Here is a 5,296-nt window from a genome sequence, read left to right on the forward strand (position 1 = left end):
GGTTCTTCTGGGACACTTTTTATGAACGTCTAAGAATGTAATTTGTTATTATGGAACACTTTCCACTCATAGAACGGAAGCTGCTTTAGAGCGACTATAGGTGAGATATCCCTTCAACCCTGAGGAACAAAAGGCAGGACAGAGTCTGTAGAGTAGGTCAGGCCATGGAGAGGAACAAGAAGTAGCTGATGGTGGCTTTAAAGGAGCTCTCCAAGGTTCTGAAACCCCACTCCAGAAGTACCTTTGGTAGCTCCTGTAAATTTCAGACTAACATTCAAGAACTGATTCTTTTCTGCAACACTGAATGCAGTGTAGACTTTAAAAACTGTATTTTTCAATGACATAAAGAAGAGGCAACATTCAAAGGAATTTATAGGGCCAGAAACTGGAGGAGAAGCATAGTGAAATCATCTGTTGACAAGTGAGATCAGCAAGACCCTGCTTGAAAGCAGAAGGAAGGAAGGACTCTCAGGAAGAGAAATGGGATATGGACTGGAGTAGGAGTGAAAAGGAGAAGGCATAGCCTCAGTATAAAAATCCAGGATGCAGCCATAATTATTATTATAATTATTATTATAAAGATTTATTTATTTATTTATTTACAGTATTTATATTCCGCCCTTCTCACCCCGAAGGGGACTCAGGGCAGATCACATTACACATATAAGGCAAACATTCAATGCCTTTAACATAGAACAAAGACAAGACAAACATAGGCTCTGAGCTGGTCTCGAACTCATGACCTCTCAGTCAGAGTGATTTGTTGCAGCTGGCTGCAGCTGGCTGGCTGTTCACCAGCCTGCGCCACAGCCCGGGCCTACCTCTTCCTGCAGCTTTTAATAAAACAGTATTAAAATACATACAACAAGGTACACAGAGTTGAAATAGAAGCTAAAATCCACTGATAAAGTGCAGATGAAAATTCACAACTTAAAATTGATCGGGTGTGCCTACCAGGAGGGATAAATCTTCAATTGAGACTTATTAACTGATTTAGTTATCAAATTTCTTCTGGCAGGTTGTTCCACAGTCTTGGGGCAAACGATGAAAAGATCCTCTGAGTGACTGTTGCCAGAGGACAACATGGACTCAGTTTAGAATGTTTTAGATAGGATGAAGGCGATAAGAGATAAGCATGTGCTTTATTATAACCTTCTCTATCCATAGAGGCTGTCTGGGCAAGGTCAAGCTCTGAGTTTACAGCAACATAAATGGCAAGGAGAGCCGCCTACAGGAAGCTCCCTGCTCCACAGTCAACCTCCACATTTGGGGAGGGACAAGGATGCAGTGGAAGAGGAGTGAGTTATCTTGCTCTGCCTCCTTATTTGCAGAGAAACCATATTAAATACATTTGAAATTCAATGTTCAATGACTGTAAATTCCATCTTTTCCACCACTGGCTATGTGGGTTAGGGATAATGGATGGGCCACCAATTGCCCAATCCAGGGAACAGGGCCATTAGAATGCTAGCAATTAAACTGCCATCATGCCATAATGTCTTGTTTCATACCAGTAAATGACAATATTCTAGAGCTGAATCTGTACTACACATTAGATGCAACTTCATAGGGCATCTCTGATTTCATACCATTTTGTAAACTTTCTCCAACTTTTTTCTATATATACAATTTTTTAACTACAAGAGCTTTAATTTTTTCCTTAAATTTTCTATACAATGACTCAAGATAACATGGGATAATTTTCCCCAACTTTCAGAGATTTTCATACATTTACTGATTTTAGGGATTTTTAAAATATTTTGATAAAAACATTTGTTAAGCCACAACAGCTATCTCATTGAATGTCTCTCATTTTATTATATAATATTATATGGTACATGATAGAATCATAGAACTGGAAGGGACCACAAAGGCCATCCAATCCAACCTCCTTCTTTCTGCCATGCAGTAAAAGCACAGAGCACTCCCAACAGATGTCCATCCAGCTTCTAAATAATAATAATAATAATAATAATAATAATAATAATAATAATAATAAATAAACTTAATAATAAACTTTATTTATACCCCGCCACCATCTCCCCAATGGGGACTCGGGGTGGCTTACATGGGGCCATGCCCAGAACAATGCAATATAACAAAATATAAATAAAACAACAAATCATAACGCATTAAACAATACAATAAAAAATATACACTACAGTAAACAAAATCAAAAGAACAGTAGAACAATAAAACCAAGGGCGGGCCACATGAACACTAAGTTAAAACTCGGGGTGAGAAAGGAAGTAGGAGTAAAAACCACAGAGAACAGGGTTATAGAGTGGTGGGGCAATCTGGAGGACAGATATTGGAGGAGAACAGCAAAAGGGATATATGTAGCAATTACTCTCCAAAAGCACAGCGGAAGAGCCATGTTTTCAGGTCTTTCTTAAAGGCTGCTAGTGTGGGGGCTTGCCTAATCTCACCGGGCAGTGAGTTCCACAATCGGGGGGCCACAGCAGAGAAGGCGCTCTCCCTTGTTCCCACAAGGCGGGCCTGAGACATCGGCAATGGTAACAGGACAGCCTCCCCTGACGATCGAAGGGATCGCGCAGGTTTATAAAGAAAATATGTTCCTAGTTTAAAATGTTATTTCCTGTTTAATTGTGTAGTTCTTACTTTGAAAGTTGTTGTTAAACTCCAGAAACTTTTTTGTGTGCCAAAACTTATGTTAAATTGGTGGAGACTCAAGATACTAGAGCAAAATGTGCTATAGCAGGATGCCCCTTCTGCAAAGACAAAGGTTTTGCAGTTTAATAAACTTTCCCCATGTTTTTATGATAGAATAAATTAGGAAATGACATTTATAACCCAGGAACAAAAATCATAGTGTAGAATATTAACCAATTTATTGGAACTCTGGCTGGCTACGGAGTGCCAAATCTCTCTCTGCCCTATCCTGATTGGGGCTTTCTGATGCTGACCACCGCATTCTGCAAAATGAAGTTTAGGGCAGGGCCTTTTGAATTCTCTGCCATAGGGCTCTTCACCCTTCCAAACGACATTTCCCAAAGTTCTGTGCTTCTTCACGGGGAACTCTACTTTCTCCCTCAATTAAATTAATGGTGAGAGGCCATTAATTTACAGGGGAAAAGCAACCTTTTTGGCTTTACTTCCTTGTACTGAATATGAAACTGCCTTTGGGAGTCTTCCAAAATTTACAAAACTAAAACGAAAAAGTATGGGGTACGTTTCAATTCTTAAGTTTTGGGAAGGGGGATTCCCACGCTTCATAAATAGCATCGTAAGTATTAATCATTACCAAACTGATCCAACTTACAAAGCTTTACGATTTTTTTGCGCAAGCCTAGTGACCATCACAGGAGGTACCTTGGAAGGAGCGAGTTCATGCTTGAACGGTAATGCCAGTGGTCCTCACCTCACCCATCTTCAGGGTCAGCCTCCATGGCATCACTTCTGCTCCTGCTGTTTCTGCAGCTTTACACTGTGCAGGTTGGCATCACCTCCTACAGTAATTTCCTGCTCTTCCCTTCACCCTACCTGTTTGGTGCTCAGGAAAAGCTAGAAAAGGCTACATATCCTAAAAGTATCAGTTCCTGTCTGATTTTGGAAACTTGGTAGAGCAAACTCTGCTTAGTTCATGGTTGAGAGACTACAAAGGAATACCAAGTACTGTAGGCTATATTCCAGAGGAAGGAATTGACAGAACCTCTGAGTATTACTTGTCCAAGAAAGCTCCACAAAGTTCATGGAGTCATTATAAGTTGATGGGTAAGTTGAAGGCATATAGAGACATATGTATACATGGGACCAGAACTGAGTTAAGTTACCATAAATACAAAACAGTATTGCTCTGAAAGACAGCAGCGCTAAACAAACTCACAAAAGTTGTTTAATGATGCCCTCCTGTGGCCATGGATAGTAGCTGCTATTGCTTTGGGCATGCCATGTACCATTAAAAGGACCTTGTCGTTTTCACTGACCATCATTCCCCCCCCCCTTTTTTTTTCCTACAAACACATTTGGTCCAGAACCAAGGGAGCACTAGAAGTACATATCAGGTGGTATACAATGTCTATTTCCTACTATGTTAGGCTAATCCGTTTATCAAGATGCAGTGGCAGTCTCAACCTGAACACTTGTAAAAGGGTATCAGACAGATTTGTAGAAGGTAATACTATTGAGGGCTACTAGTTACAAAAATTATATACTATCTACAGTAGCCCGTTACCTGAGAAACATGAGTAAGAGGGTAAGATAGCCCTTATGTCCTGCTTGTGGGTTTCCCAAAGGTATCTGGTTGATCACAATGCAAACACAATCATAAAGTTAGACAGGTCTTTGGTCTGATCTGAAACATTTCCTCTCTGTGTGCTCTTAATGCATCTTCAATGAAAGACAGACAGACAGAAACATTATATACAGCTCAAATGAAATTTCAGAATACAGATCTTTAGATATATCAATTAGTACATCTGTTTAGTTTGTGAAACATAGGACAGGCCAGTGTAAAATCGGAGGATTTGGGATCAAGTCTCTACTACTATCTTCCTTCCAGTATTCTTGGAGTGGGGCAAAACCTTTCTGTTTTTGACAAATGGATAGGTTCCTAATAATTGTTTGAAGAACTGAACATCCCTTCCTAACTATCCCATACCTTCCAAATGAAAACAAGAACATGTATAGGTAAGTGACTTCAGAGTGTGGTCCAAATGTCAAAAGTTATCACTGATGAAGAACACAAAAGTTTGGAGAGGCTGCAGACATTTGCTTTTGGCTGAACTTACTGCCAAGGGCAGATTTCTGCTCCATCCTCTCCTCTCCCCATTGCTGAGCAAATTGAGTGCAAAGTATTTCTGCATAGTGAACTTAGTTGACAGCAATCAAAGCACAATGAAGCAGGGGAAGATGGTGATGGAGAGAGAAACTGGGACATTTTAAAAGCTGAATAAGTGGGACAACAGAGGAGATTAATTTGGACAGCCCCTTCTAAATCAAGACAGCATGCTATCTGGACCTCTGAAGAAGAGAAACTCCTTTTCCCTCTCCAATGTTGTACACAGTAGCAGGCCATCTTGGAGTGGGAGCAACATAATCAAAACCATCTTTCTTCTCTATTTCCATATTTAAATTAACAGTGAAATCCTATGCATTCCTCCTCTGAAGTAAATGCCAATACTCTGTATTGTGTGCTCCACACTGCAATCAGAGCAGAGGGGATTCAGTGCAACAGAAAAAGAAAAAGGCAGGGGAAAGTGGCTTCTTTCTGAGGTGGATAAGGAATCACATAAAATCCCACATTCCAAAAGCATAGCAAAACAGTGGATGAGAT

This window comes from Anolis carolinensis, chromosome 1, assembly GCF_035594765.1.
Source record: "Anolis carolinensis isolate JA03-04 chromosome 1, rAnoCar3.1.pri, whole genome shotgun sequence".
Taxonomy (NCBI): Eukaryota; Metazoa; Chordata; class Lepidosauria; order Squamata; family Dactyloidae; genus Anolis; species Anolis carolinensis.